The sequence below is a fragment of the Lemur catta genome, chromosome 16 (genome assembly GCF_020740605.2).
Source record: "Lemur catta isolate mLemCat1 chromosome 16, mLemCat1.pri, whole genome shotgun sequence".
Classification (NCBI taxonomy): domain Eukaryota; kingdom Metazoa; phylum Chordata; class Mammalia; order Primates; family Lemuridae; genus Lemur; species Lemur catta.
Genome location: NC_059143.1, coordinates 4,688,661 through 4,704,884, shown reverse-complemented (window position 1 = coordinate 4,704,884; position 16,224 = coordinate 4,688,661). Strand labels below are relative to the sequence as shown.

Below are 16,224 nucleotides of genomic sequence, written 5' to 3'. Positions count from 1 at the left end.
AATGAAAATATATCTTGTAGTTAATAACTGTAATGAAACACTTGTTTAAGCACATAATTCAATTATTGAAATAATGAATTAAGCACATAATTCTTTTCTGAACACTTTCCTTTCAGCATGTCAGGGCAGCCTGTTTTCTAACTTACAGAGGTTGCACCATTTTAATGCTTTTCCTTGAACACCCTTAGGGATTCTTTTCAGAAATATGGTTGTTAGCTGTTCAGCTGAACTTTGCTCTTCATTTCAAAAGAAGCCCCTGATTTGCAATGTTTCTACATCTCCACACAAACAAAACATTATTTTAAAAGCCAAGCTCTGCTGCTATCATCCAGCAGGGAATTATTTTCTTTCTAAAAATGGTCAAGAGTTGATTGGTTATTCCAGTTTAATAAGCACTAAAAAATTGCATTTTACTATGAAGAAAAGAAAAAAAGTTATCAGTGGCTCCTGATCATACATACCAACAGACATGATGAAAAGTTCCGAAAACTATTGATCCTCCCTCAGGACAGATTTTGCCACTGTCTTGAGATCTAAGTGATACCTGAGGGGAAATATCCTCATTGCATAAGACTAACAGTTCTACTTGTTTTATTCTTTAGAAAATACTGTATCATGCACGCAATGCCGGATGCCAACGACAGTATGAAAATCTGCTCTTTAAAGAATCTTCAGTAATTGACTTACTAGTTTTTTTTTATGGGACATTGTATGGATAAATAAAGTCACGGAAAATTCCAGATCATTCAAAATTACCCTTCAAAATATAAGTAAGGAATTTTCCAATTGCCTTATGGAGGTTTATGGGAAGTAGTTTTTAAAAATTTTAGTAGTAATTGTTTTACTTTTGTAATAAAAAACATTTTTAAAATGGAAACATAAAGTTGTTAAGGAGAGGAAAAGAATAATGATGGAAGAAGAAAAGGAATTTCTAGGACTCTGCAATCTTATCTATCTGGACTCTCCACATGAAACAAATGGTTTTATACTGAGGACTCTCCATGGCAAATCTGACCTGTCAATATTTTGCTGAGCACTTGGAACTTTAAACACTGTATGTTTTCTCATAGGCCAAGAAGTGTAACTGGAGTACCTTTTCTATCTCGTGGAGAAAATTCTCTCTGGTGACTTGAACAGATCTGGATATTCTAACACTTATAAAATAAGGGGCAGAATAATCACTCAGTTAGATACTACAGCTGGAAAGCTGTTTCTAGACATCTAATTTGCTATTATCAATCTGTGCATGGCCCTGGTTAGCAGAGGGATAGCTCACTCCTATCACATACTTTAAGAACCGTGCCTCTGGAAACCAGGCCCCTCTCTCCTGAGCTAGTGGAATTTGCAAACAGCCACAGGGTACACTGAGCCCAGTATGGGCTGCCAGAGCCCACAGGGCCAAGCCGGATGGCAAAGGTACCTGTGCACCCAGTGTGAATGCCAGGGCCAGAGGGAACACAAGGCATGACTTCCGAATCCGATGCGGGCAGGGCCCAGGGCTGGGTGCCAAAGCCCAGCAAGGTGTGGAGAACAACCCCGTGGGAGGCAGAGGCCCGGAGGGGAATGCTGAAGCCCAGGGGAGGTGAGGGCCTCATCACAGCTCAGGGGTGGCCAGGAAGGTGCCCACAGGGGAAGAGGAGCATGGCCACTTGTGTCAATGAGCACACCTGGCTTCCTTGCAAGCCTTGCTTTCTAAATGTCATTTTAACTGAATGGAACGGGGCTCCTTGGAGAAAATGGCTGATTTCAGTGCTGAGGCGGGGGTTTAAGATGAGTCTGGAACACAGTGCCGTGCGAGAAACTAAGTGTTCAAAGTAGTAGTAGTAGTAATAATAATAATAATAATAATAATAATAATAATAATGGGGCCATGCCAAAAGGACACACAAGCCAGCTTGAAGGGGCTCCTACTATTCAAATCTGGGAATTGAGCATCAAACTAAATGATAATAATGTATTATTACTAATTGAATGCAATAGGAGTCGTGAGCTCATAATATTGTAAGTAAATAAATGAACGAATGGAGGAAATATAGGTTTTCTGGTATAGTGAAATACTGTAATAATTAATAAAGGTTGAAGAAATGAAGGATTAGAAAATGACCATCTGGATGCTAGATGAAACACCAGTGAATGCTAACACTGGTGGGCGAGAGTTTGCTGAGCACTGCGGCACCCACGGAACCTCACTGTACCTCCTCTGCTCCTGAACCCAAGTGTGCACGTGGCAAGTAAGCGTGTTAACCCCGGCGTGCCCGGCTCTCCGGGGAAATGAGAAGCCGGCAGGCACCGTCCCACCCCAGCCTCCTGCCAGCCGCGGCACAGAGGGCACACTGTCACTTCCGGGGGATTCCCACTGAAAATGCACAGCATAAACTTAATTTTGAGGACACTTCAGACAAACCCAAATTAATAATAGTGTACAAAATAACTGTCTTAAAATCTTCAGAAGTGACAAGTTCACAAGAGTCAAGGAAAGACCTGTGAGGGTCGGGATTCTGTCCCGCTGGTCAGAACCTCACCCAGACAGAGCCATGCTCAGACAGAGCCTTCGTTCCTCGGGGCACATCCAGGTGACGCGCGGTGGGGGAAGCCCTTGTTTGACGAGGGGAGAAGCCCTGGTCCGAGCGAAGACCAGAACATACTGGCTCCCGCAGCCAGACTACCAAAGAGCAGGGCGGCTCCGCCCACGCTTAGCTGACCCGGGAACGCGGCGTCCCTCCCTGGGTCTGGTCTCCGCTTCTCTCGGCCTTTGCCTCGTGTCTAGGTCGGCTGCACACGTTCAGCCAGCACCGCTGCCCAGGGAGCTGCAAGCACAGACGCCAGCTTGGAGGGTGGACGCTCCCTTTCCACGCGTACAATCGGGAAAATCCCAGGAAAGCCTGTGCTTGGCTCAGCCTGTCCAGCTGGGTCTGTCTCTCGGGTTCGGGTGCGGGACCATCTGTCTGGTCCAGCGTGGTCCACATCCAACTCTGTGGCCAGGAAGCTCAGGGAGCATATTTGAAAACACTCACTGGAAACTACATGATTTATGGAGCTACATGATTTATGGAAAAACTTCAGCTCCCCCCCTCCAAAAAGAGCGGTCCTAATCAGAACAGGCAAAAGAATGAGTAGAAACTTTATTCCCTTTAATATCCAACTTTGCCATGTAATTACAAAACGATTTTAGATGGCGTTTATTTTCACAGCGACATAGAACAAGTCTTAAAGTTTCCTAATATCAAATCTAGGTATTTTTCCCACTATATTTAGTATTCAAAGATCTTTTATGAAAAAGGATTTTTTTCAAGTAAACTTATTTTCAAATTCATTTATTGTTTGACACTAGAAATTTTGGTTTAATTGAAAGAAAACAACAAGGGTAGGTACACAGTTCTATAAATCTTGAACGTTTGGTATGTCCAGATTCTAGCCAATTTCAAAGGAATACTTAGATGTGCCCTGGATAAATCAGAATTTCTCTTCAATAACTTGCACCCTGTTCAGTGTTATTAAGAATTAACTAGATCTTTCAGGAGAAGTTCATTTTCTGATATATTCATGGAGTGGGACATTGAGTTATATTCCAATCAAAGGACCTTGAGAAATTATTTGCCATTTCAGGTGGTCACATACAAAGATCAGCAACATCTGTCCTTACATCAAAAATGTCTTCAGAAGAAAGAGAAGCTATTAGCCCAAGATTGACTTTGGGAAATGGAAAATCTTTGTTCACCTGCTACTCTGGATTTGGGTAAAGAGATTCAAAATAAAATCTCCAAGGACACCCTTCCTCAGGTCTTTGAAATGACTTTGGAGTTAAAGGAGGGGAAAAGAACAAGCATTGACAACTTCACTTTCTTCCAAGTGTCATTCATTTTGATAGTACAACTTTTTATTTTAAAAATTAAATAAGAATATATACTCCTGCCCTGTTGCCATGGGTACAATTAGTTTCTAGAGCGTGCAGTTATTTTTTTATCTTCACACACCTCAGTTCTGCTGCAGTAACCTCTGTGTTGAATCTTTCCCCACAGGAATTCATCCTGCATCTTTCTGCAGCTCCTTCTCCCCGTGACACCGCTGTTCAAATTATCTCTTAGCTCATAAAACCTGGTGTCTCCCTAAATTCCTCAGCTGGACACACAAGATCGTCCACATCTGAGCCCTACTTCTCTCTCTCTATTTCCCATTAATCACTTGCCCCCTGCTCCAGTCAAACGTGTCAACCTCAAGTGCAAAAGGAGCCCCTGGATGGGAGACGCCCACTCTGCAGCCCGTCGCCCTGGGCCTGGCTTCCAGCACTGCCCTTCCGAGCCCTGTGTGCAGCGCTGGGTCTCAGCCGCCTTCTCTTGTCTGAGTTTCTCCCAATAGCCCTGTGACTCAGTTTGCGAATTTTGCCGCAATCCCAAGTCCTCTGCCCACATTCTAGCCCATTGCCCGCGAGCTGCTCTCGCTGGCCGTGGTTCTCCATCTCTACTGACACCTCCGGTGATTTTTCCTCTCCTTTCACGAGGCCAGGTCAGCCCGGCTAACTGGGCCAGGCTCGCTGGATGTGCCCCGCGTGCCGCCCTCCCAGGGACCGTCTGGAGCAGGAGCCCCATCGCTCCCAACCCCAGGAACTGGCTTCTCTGGTTCCTTGACTGTATCATTTCCCCTTCACGGGTAAAAGGTCTGGCTTTGTGGATGTGGCCAGGAGAAACTATGGGATGCACACTAAAAAGTCTCCACCTTAGGTATCTTCCTCTGCCCCGTGGCCATGGCACAGACAGTAGGTCTTAGCTCCAACTGAACTTGAACTAGACAGTCTGCCTTGACGGCCCCTGCCCCAGGCTGACATCGTCCACCTGGGCCAACCTGGGAAGTGTCTACTCATGCTCACAGCACGAGAGTCCCACGCTGTGTTGCCATCATGCACACGGGGTTTGGTTTAGGACGAAGTCTAGTGAATGAGGTGAGTGGTCACTCTAGGACCTCAGGGTCCCCCATTGCCTCCCAAAGGCCCCTAAAGTTCTCCTCATCCAGCTCCAAGTTCTACTCACATTCTCTATGGCCTGGAGGGTCTGGGATACGTGAATATGTGCCTTTAATAAGCAGAATTCTTAAGCGATGTTAACTGATTCAGAATAGAGATCTTTATTTTTCCATCCTTCCCATAGGACACCCATTCAAGCTTCTCATGTCCCCCCCACCCCCACCATACTCTTTCAAATTCACAAATTCTCTCATTTCAGGGGAGCACAATGAAAAACCCTTGAGAACCAACGGGCTTCATCAGTTTCACTCTGAGGTGGCAGTGAGTTATGACAACAGACCCAGAAGTAAAGAAGACATTGCTTCTAGGGTTACTCTGTGTAAGTTGTGATTCAGAAACATTGTACTTCTACCTTGCCCAGGTGAATTTCTAACTAAAATTGATTGCAATGCCCAAAGTTTACTTTCAAATGAATGAAATGTAATGAGAAAGCAAGAATGTAATACTGTAGGAGGTGCTGATTAATTATTTAACTGATTTTTGACAAACATACCAGAAACTGTTCCAGCCCACTTCATTAAATAGATTAACTGGAGAGAAACAAATAACCCAAAATTAAGGTTCAAAAAAATATATACAAAATATATTCAAGAAAAAGTACTTTATCCAATATTCAGGAATAACTTTACCATGCTATTTCTGATGTCTGACAGTATAAAAATAACACGAACAAAATAGTTAAGGAACCTTAAACAGTACATAAGTTGCTTGATTATAAGCTGCTACAGTCAATTTAAATAAATTTCTTTTTAAAAGAAACCATCTCCAGCTCTCCAGCTCTCACCTGCTTCCCCCTGCCCTGGGCTGCAGACCCCCCGGGAGGGTTCTTTCACCTGCTGCGCCTCCTCCCCTTCCGACCGCACGGTCTCGGCTCTCTTTGCAGTTAGATGCAGCCGTGGGACTGAGTCTCAGCCAGTGGGATCTGAGCAGAAAACGGTTCAGTCAATATCTAGGAACACATGACTGGCGTTCCGTAAAACCATGACTGGCCACATAAACCTGTCAAGTATGGTACTCCAAGCTTTTTTTCCCTTCTAGCAGATTGGGGCGGTGTTCCCCAGGGTGACCTCCGAAGGTCCATGCTGGAGATGGCAGAACACACTGGTAAGGCCCCAGATAACCGCACTGGGCACATGTCCGGCTGCCCTCCCCCGGAGCGGCTTGGATTGTGCCCGAAATTGCCCCAGTTGCATGTGTTTGTTGCTGTGTCATCTCAAAGTCCTCCCCTTCCGTTCTCTCTCACTGTCTCCCCAGCAAAGTTTCAGTCATCACCGTTTCATGACGTCAGCTCTCCTCGAGGTCACCAGTGGGTGGCCTCACGCTGCTGAACCCCGTGGTAAGTGCTCAGGCCTCACCTTACGTGATCCGTCTGAGCCTGTGTCAAAGCTGATCACTTCTTCCTCATTGAAGCATTTTCTCTACTTAGCCTCTAGGATACCACACTCTAGTGGTTTTCCTCCTGCTTCCTGGGTGCTCTTTCTCCATTTCCTGCCTGGCCCTTGCACACGTCCCCCACCACTGGGTATGGGGTGCTCCAGGGCTTAGTCCTCATGTGACTCCTCCTCTCCAGCTACGCTCACTGCTCAGGTGACGCTAAATGCAGTGTAGACACTGAAACTTCCCATGTGTGTCTCTAGTCCAGATCTCTCCCATGAACTCCAGAATGTATTTACAACAGTCTTTCAATGTCTCCACTTAGAAGACACGTCTGATGCTAAAGTCGTGACTTCTACAGCCTTCCCAGGCCAGCCCCTCCACGCCTGCTCTTCCTACCATCTTTCCATGGCGGAACATGGCAAGTCCATCCTTCCGGCTGGGCTTTTCAGTCTGTCAGGAAACCCTGTGGAGGACTCTCAAAGGGCATCCATAATCCAAACCTCTTATCACATTATTGTCACCTTGATTCAATCCCTCGTCATATTCTCCCCAACATCATTGCAATAGCCTCTGAACTGGTTTCCCTGATTTTGCACTTACAAATCCTTCAGTCTATTCTCAACACAGCAACCAGGGTAATCTTCTAGAGGTCAAAGTCAGGAAATTTCACTCCTCTGCTCAAAACCTTTCTGTGGCTTCCATTTCACCTCAGGTAAAAGCCACGTTTTTAAAATGGCCTCTAAGACCTGGTATGGTCAACTACCTGCTATCACCCTCACCTAACTTCCCGCCACCCTCCTTTCCACTCACTTACCTACAGCTGCCTCGCGGGTCTTCGAACACAACCAACGTTCTCCCTCCTCAGCACCTTTGCATTTTCCTTGCCGCTTTCTGGAGCGCTCCTTCCCTGGGGGGCCCAATGGCTCATCCCCTCACTAATTTTAGGTCTCTGATCAAATATCACTTTATAAGAGGGGCCCATGGCCATCCAATACCAGTGGCACCCCACTGCCACCCTACCTGCTGCACCAGCTCTATTCTATCCATGGCATGCACCCCGTCTCGTTTACTGAAGATTTCATTTATATAGTTACTTGTATTCTATCTCCATCTAATAGAATATAAGCTCATGAAACCAGAGACATTATGTTTTTCACTGCTATATCCGCAGTGACTAGAGCAGCCTTTCGTTTTGTCCTGTACTTAGCAGACTGGAATTCAGCTGGCCTGAGATGCTGCCATGTTCATGCCCCACACTCTTTCCTTTCCATCCAAGGGCTTCGCCATTGTGGGTGCGGTGCAGTGATGTGAGACTGCCTCACCCACTCTGGGGGTCTTCGAATCAGATGGCCTCATTTTTGCATAATGTATTTAATAATCACAAACTCTAAACAAAAATCAATTCTGCATCCAAGTATTAACATACTTGGCATGTTATGAATTCCCATGAACTGGAACTTCCTTCCTACCATTACTTGGCAGAGTCCTAGTGAAACTGACCAAAGGCTCAGCCAGGAAGGAGTCCAGACGGGGCATGGAAATGGCAGATGTGATCTCCTAGCTTGATTGCATTCCAAAGTTAAAGTTCCCTGCTTGGTTTTATTGTTTGATGTTACTCAGATTGCTTCTCACTTCTATTTTGGATAATATAAATTATCTGTAAAAACATGTAAGTTAATTCATGTCACCTCTGTAACTTTGGTCATATAAAGTATTTTGGGTTCAACGTTTATAAAATAAAGACTTTCAAGTGCTTGAAAAGTTTTCAAATATATGGGTGGGTGATGGAATGGGAAAAAAAGGAATTATGGAAATATAAGAAGAACTTCTGTCGCTAGAATTTTAAATACTTACAGACTCTGCATCTACAAAGAAACTACCCTAATGGCATCACAAAAATCAAAGAAAGTTCAAGGAATAAAAAGCAACAGGAAAGAGAGAAACATACCAAAATCGCCCTTAAAATTTAATAAAATCTTACATCCGTAACTGAGAGATAAATGTATTTCAGTTACAGTTTGCAGTCTAGATAGTATTGAAGTTAATAATTGGTTGTAACATTGGTTGCAACAAACACCTGTTTTGTAACTCTGGTGGGAAAAGTATATGTAATTAAAGATCTGAAAGTACACCAGGACATCCTCTTGTTCAACTTTCTGTCTTTAGGAAAGGAAAGAAGAATGTTGATAAACTTGGAATTTACTGACTGCAGGTTCTTGCTGACTACAAAAGACTGAACCATACAGCGGCTCTAAACTTCATCTCTGCCTTAGCCCATGTTTAGGTCACTCCCCGTCTCAGTCTCTCTCCTGATTCTATCCCCCATCCATCTCATTTGTTCTTCTTGGTCTTGAATGGCAGGTGAGATTATCTTACCTGGTACCCAACCAGGTGCCTGATGGAAAAATCCTAAGGTGGGTCAGTGTCAGGTTCAGGGTGGGCAGGTGGGAGACCACTGAGGCACTTAGCATTAAACTTCATGTGCTTTGAAGAGCCTCTTCCCTTGCTCTGTCCCCAGGTTGTTTCAATAATAAACTGGGGGCAAGGAAAATCGTGGTGAAAGAAAGATGAGAATGGAAATATCCCACTGTCCCTTCACCTCTGTGATCAGCTCATTTATGGCCATGGAAGGGCCAGATCCATGAGCCATGTATTAAAAACAGCTTGGCCAGTTGCCCTCTCGTGCAGCGGGGGTAAGACTACAACCATTGCCACTGCTACCAGCTGTTCTGGCAAGGATGGTCAGAGGTCGGAGGAAACGCTGCTGCTGTCTGGAGAACCACTTCGAACACGTCCCTGAGAGCTGAACAGTGCTTGAGAGCTGAACAGGCCCAAAGCACATCTGTAAATGTGTTTTGACTCCACAAGTTTACAGCACAGTCTACTTCTCCCTGGAATCCTTTCCACCAAGGGGGTTTCCCCTGGACATTCTTGGATTTTGAGGAGAGGTGTGCCCAGACACATGTCTACACATTGCCCCTGCTCTCCCTCCAGATTCAGCTGAAGAAACCCCTCTTCTATTCTCTCCAAATCATGTTTCTGGAATTTTATGCTAAGAAAATCTGTCTAGATTTAGAACAATGTAAACCAGCAGAGACTGCTAGAGTGTGGAAGTGAATAGAGAAGTGGAAGTGTTAGCAAGCACTTCACCTGCAAGATCCGACATGTACTCCGCACTGGGAGTGCTCGCATGTGTGGCTGGCAATTACCATCTCCGTCACAGAACAGGTGTCTCTTTGCTCTGTTGTTCATCTCCTTTACTGTGCAGATGCTTTTTACTTTGATGTAAAATCCTATTTCTCTATTTTTGCTTTTGTTGCCTGTGCTTTTGGACTTATATCCAAAAAATTATTTCCTGGGTGGAGGATGTCCTGGAGTTTTTTTCCCTGTTTTCTTCTAGTAGTTTTACAGTTTCAGGTCTTATGTTTAAGTCTTTAGTCCATTCGGAGTTGATTTTCGTGTATGTTGTAAGGTAAGTGTCTAATTTTATCTTGTACATGTAGATATCCAACTGTCTCAACACCATTCGTTGAAGAACTATACTATTCCCATTGTGTATTCTTATAGCGTCTTTGTCAAACATTAGTTGACTATATATGGAAAATGGATTGAAATTTTGGTAGGAAATGCATTAAACCTGGGGTGGATGTGGTGGGCCTTGAACAGGACAGACGTCCTCTCACAACACAGCTGCCCCAGCTCAGGTTGTCACAGTCTCCAGGTGGCCTCCTCCAGCATGAGAGCAGGCTACTTGCCCTGGCAAGAGTGACTCAGGGGTTCAAGCTTCTTGGCTTCATCTGAGTACAATGAGATGTCTTCATTCCATTTTTTGAATCCAGTTGTTCGCAATCAATGCCCTAGTTTTCACATGAAAGTCTTGGTGTGGCTGTGAATTTAACTTATTCTCTGATTCTTTTTTTAAAGCTTTATTAAGATACAATTCAGGCCAGGCACAGCAGCTCACACCTCTAATCCTAGCACTCTGGGAGGCCGAGGCAGGAGGATCACTTGAGCTCAGGAGTTTGAGACCAGCCTGAGCAAGAGCAAGACCCCGTCTCTACTAAAAATAGAAAAATTAGCCAGCATCATGGTACGCACCTATAGTCCCAGCTACTTGGGAGACTGAGGCAGGAGGATCACTTGAGCCCAAGAATTTGAGGTTGCAGTGAGCTATGATTATGCCACTGCACCACAGCACTGCACCCAAGGTGATGGAGTGAGATTCTGTTTCAAAAAAACAAAAAGATATAATTCACATAGTGTAAAATACACATATTTAAAGTGCATAATTCAATGGCTTTTAGTATATTTGCAGATTTTCTCAACCGTCACCACTATCAATTTTAAAATCTTTCAATTCCCCAAAAGGAAACCCCACACTCCTTAGCTGTCACCTCAACCCCTAGCCCTAGACAACCATTAATCTACCTTCTGTTGCTATAGATTTTCCTATTTTGGACATTTCATTGAAACTGAATCATACAATATGTGGCCCATCATAACTTGCTTCTTTCGTTTAGCATGTTTTCAAGGTTCATTCATGTTGTAGAACATACCAGTACTTCATTCCTGTTTATGACTTAATAATATTCCGCTGTATGGACATACCATATTTTATTTATTCACTCATCAATTGGACATTGGATGGCTAATGATGTTAAATATTGTTTCATGTGCTTATTGGCGATTTGTATATCTTTTTTGGAGAACTGTCTATCCAGTCCTTTGCCCACTTTTAATTGGGTTGCCTTTTTATTATTATGTTTAAACAATTCTTTATATGTCCTAGAAACAGGTCCCTAACCAGAAATAAAATTTGCAAAAAATTTCCCCCATTCTGTGGGTTGCTACTACTTTCTTAATGATATCTATAGAAGCACAAAAGTATTTCATTTGAATGATGTCCAGTTTATCTATTTTTTCCTCTGTTGATTGTGCCTTTGGTGCCATATCGAAGAAACCATTGCCTAACTCAAGGTCATGAAGATTTTCTCTTATGTTTCTAAGAGTTTTATAGTCCTGGGCTTCAATTCATTTTGAGCTAATTTTTGTTTAGCTTGTTAGATAAGAGACCAACTTCATTGTTTTGCAGGTAAATACCCAGTTGTCCCAGCACCATTTGTTGGAAAGACTACTATTTCCCCATTGGAATTGTCTTGGCATCCTTGTCAAAAATCAACTGACCATAAATGTGAGGTTTTATTTCTGGAATCTCAAGTGTGTTGCATTGATCCGTGTGTTTATTCTCACACCAGTATTACACTATCTTGATTGCTTTAGCCTTGTATGTCTTGAAACTGGGAAGTATAGAAATTATGACTCCTCCAACTTTGTTCTTTTTTAAGATTTTTTGTTTGGTTATTATATGTCCCTCAAATAAATTTTTCTTTTAAAAAATTAAAACCTCACTTGGATTTTAACAGAGACTCTGTTGAATCTGTAGCTCAATTTGGGGAGTATTGCTATTGTGTAACTTCCTAGGGCTATTGTAGTAATGTGCCACAAACTAGCTATCTTACGACAAAAATTTATTGTTTTCGAGTTCTAGAGGCCAGCAGTCTGCAGGGCCATGGTCCCTCTGAAGGCTCTAAGGGCAAATCCTTCCTTACCTCTTCCTGGCTTCTGGTGGTTGTTGACAATCCTTGGTGCTTCCTGGCTTGCGGCTGCATCACTCCAATCTCTGTCTTCATCGTCACATGACATCTCACCTTGTGTCTGTGTACAAATTTCCCTCTTCTGACAAGGATGCTAGGGGTTGGACTTAAGGCCCATCCTAACCCAATATGACCTTACTTAACTTGATTACATCTGCAAAGAACTTATTTCCAAATAAGGTCACATTCACAAGTTCTAGATTGACATGAATTTTAGGGGGACATTATCAACCCAGTACAGCCATCTTGACAATATTAAGTCTCTGAGCCATGATCATTGGATGTTTTTCCATTTTTTGTCTTCTATTTCTTTCAGTAATATTTTATGGTATCAGAATATTAGTTTTGTTCTATCTTGTTAAATTTATTCCTAAGTATTTTATTTTTTGGTGCTGTACTAAATGGAATTCTTCTCTTAATTTCATGTTCAGTTTGCTCATTGCTACTGTATAGAAATACAATTGAATTTTTGTATATTGATCTTGCATCCTACAACCTTGCTGAACTCCTTTATTAATTGTCATAGTTTTAAAGTGGATTTCTTAGGACTTTATGATGTGATTCTTCAACTCATACAAATACATTTTATTTTTTTACATTTTTAAAAATTTTTACCAATATTGCCCTGTGGCTATTATACAAGAAGTAAGAGGGTTTTTTGTTTTTGTTTTTGTTTGTTTTGTTTTTTATTTTTTTATTTATTTTTTTTAACTTTAAACAAGTTTTTATTACAGAAAGGTTGTCACATAATTGGATATTTCTTTACTTTGTACACAATTATTCTTACTCTCCACAGAAAGGCTTCTTCTTAACTTCTCATCTAGTGATGGCAAGCACTAAAATCCTGATTTGAACAGAATAGTAGTAAAAATGCCTCAATGATTTAAGTTGAAAGCAGCACATTGGTACATGGCTCTTGCACCCAGTATCAGGAATGTACAAATGTCTTTTTATTCAAAAATACAAAATAAATTATCTGTAGGCATGGACAATGACAGCAGTAACCCATTATATATTGTCAACTGAAACCAGTAACTGATGGTTATAGTGATATTCTTAAACATCAGCCAGCCTTTTCTTCATTTTCTCCAACTGACTTCTCTGAAGTTATTGGTGAGGAACACTGCCTTCAGCTTCCTGACACAGTTCATTAATAATGGTAAAGCACTATTCTAGGAATTAGAACATGCCACCTTCCATACCACCTCCCATGCCACCCATTTCACCCATTCCAGGGTCCTTCTCTTCTTTAGGAATTTCTGTGACTACAACTTCTGCTGTAGTTAACAGAGAGGCCACCCCCGCAGCAGCCAATAAAGCAGCTCTTACAACCTTTGTTGGATCAATGGTTCCTTTTTCTACCATGTTCACAAAATCTCCAATCATAGCATCATAACCAACTTCTGAGGAACGTTGCATAATTTTCTCAACTACCAAAGATCCTTCAACACCTGCATTCTTAGCAATGATCACTGCAGGAATTTTGAGTGTTCTTTTAATAATTTCTATACCAATTTTTTGATCTTCATTAGCTACAGTTAATGAGTCCAAGGCTAGAATGCACTGAAGCAGGGCACAACCCCCTCCCAGAACAATGCCTTCTTCAACAGCAGCTCTTGTAGCATTAAGGGCATCTGTAACTCTGTCTTTCTTTTCTTTTACTTCAACATCACTTGTCCCACCAACCTTCAGAACAGCTACTCCATCTGACAGTTTTGCCAGACGTTCATTCAGTTTTTCCTTTTCATATTCACTAGTTGTAACATCTAATTGCTCAATGATTTCTTGAATACGTTTTTCAATTTGAGCCTTGTCACCTTTTCCTTTCAAGAGCATGGCATCGTCTTTGGTCACAATGACCTCTCCAACTTTTCCTAAGTCATGAGGCTGAACATCTTCGAGATTTAAGGTCAACCCCTCTTCTCCAAACACTGCACCATCAGTAGCAATAGCCATGTCTTTAAGCTGGTTCTTTCTATTATCACCAAAAGCTGGAGCTTTGACTGCTACGACTTGAAGACCAACTTTTAACCTATTCAAAACGAGTGTACTTAAAGCTTCGCCATCAACATCTTCAGCAATTATGTCCAAGGGCTTACGGTGAGCGTTAGCAATTTCAAGAGCAGGTACAATTGACTGGACACTAGAAAGTAGGCATCCTGGAATTCACATTTCTGACCTTTTGATGTGTTAATAAAGGAAGGAGAAATTTCATGCCTTCAATAATTTCTAATTCATCGTTCAGTGTTTTTCCATCCTTTACTGTGATACGCCCTTTCATCCAACCTTTTTCATTGCATCAGAAATGATGTTGTCAATTTCTTTGTCTCCATTTGCAGAAATCATACCAACCTGAGCTATTTCTTCAGGGGTTGTCACAGGTTTAGACTGCTTCTTTAGTTCAGCAATTACGGCATCAACAGCTAACAGCACACCTCTCCTGATTTCCACTGGATTAGCACCTTTGCTAATCTTCTCAAGCCTTCCTTGGCAATAGACCGTGCCAATACAGTAGCAGTGGTGTTACCATCCCCAGCCTTTTCATTTGTGTTATTGGCAACATCTTGAACAAGTTTAGCTCCAATATTTTTATATTTATCCTTTAAGTCAATTGACTTTGCAACAGTCACACCATCTTTTGTTAACTTTGGGACATCCCCAACTCTGTTCAATGATCACTGTTCTTCCCTTTGGCCCCATTGTAACAGCTACAGCATTGGCTAAAAGGTCTTGAACATTAAGGTTCGGGCATCTGCACCAAATTTTACATCTTTGGGATAAGCCCAAGTGAGATGAGGAGCCAGTGCGCTGGACACTGGTCTTACCTGGCGAAGGACTGTGAGTAATCGAAGCATTTCTGCGGGGCGGCGACAGGGCGTGTGCGCGGCGTGGCAGGTCGTCGGCGGCGAGTGAGGGGCTGTTTTGTTCTTTATAACCTCCATAGAGTCTCTCTGGTTCTTTCATAGTGACCATGATATAAGCTAAGACTTTAAAGACCTAAACCTGTCATTTTCTTTCTGTGAATACTCTAGTGCTTTGAGGTAAATCTACTCAATTAAATAGTCCTTATGGTCATCATTTCTGCCATACAGACAAATACAGCTGCCATTTGTCTCCCAAAACACTTGATTCAATAGGATTTTCATCACCAGTCAACAAGAAATGATGATTTTATGCATTTTAAGGAAAATTACTTAGCTTCGCCCTTCAGTTTCCTCATTTGTAAAATGAGGGACAACTGACGCACAGAACACTGAAAGGCAAACCAATTGCTGAGCATGGTTTCTGTTTGAGTGGCCCAAGGGCAAAAACAAAATGTTTTTGCCACCCAAATTATACCTCTCTTTTGCATACATTTTAGCTTTTCTCACCAATAAAAAGTGAAGTATCTGAAGAATGGAACAAGAAACACTGCATATACTCACTATTAAACTGGAACTAACCGATGAGCACACACGTGCACAGAGGGAAGTGAAACTCAGTGAAGATCAGGCAGGGGCAGTGGGGAGGAAGGGATGGGCGGAAACCTGCCTGATGGGACGACTAACACCATCTGGGTGACGGGCGCACTTATAACCCTGACTCACGCATAACAAAATCGATACACATAACCAACAACATTTGTACCCCCGTAATATTTTGAAATAAAATAAAAATTATCTAAAGACTCACTACCCAATTTTAAGGCTATGCTATATTGCATATCGTAACCAAGACAGCATGCTATTGCAAAGGATTAAACACATAGACCAAAGGAACTAAAAAAGGAGCTCAGAAGTAGGTTCACACAGACATGGTCAACTGATTCTTCATACAAGTGAGTAAATCTCAGTGGAGAAAAATAGCCTTTTCTCAAATAGTGCTGGGACAATTAGTTATCCATATGCAAAATTAATAGTAATAAATTTCACACATACTGCACAACTTACACAAAAATTAACTGAAATGGATCATAGACCCAAATGTAAAATTTAAAATGTAAAGCCATAAAACTTACAGAATAAAACATCAGAGAAAATATGAGTCACATTGAGTTTGGCAAAGAAATTTAGATGGAACATCAGAAACATAACCCATAAAAGGGAAGGTTGAGGATGGTTCAATGAGAAGACCAGCCACTGCCTGAAGCAAAGTGTTTGCAACTCATGTTTGTAATTTGTATCTAAAATACATAGA

The 16,224-nt window shown here is 42.2% G+C and overlaps 1 pseudogene across 1 annotated transcript; it reads right to left on the bottom strand.

Moving 5' to 3' along the window:
• Positions 1-12,976: 12,976 nt before the first annotated feature.
• LOC123621851 lies at positions 12,977-14,755 on the bottom strand (annotated as a pseudogene). Its single transcript, XR_006729283.1, has one exon. The product of XR_006729283.1 is annotated as a 60 kDa heat shock protein, mitochondrial-like (transcript).
• Between the last annotated feature and the right edge of the window lie 1,469 nt (positions 14,756-16,224).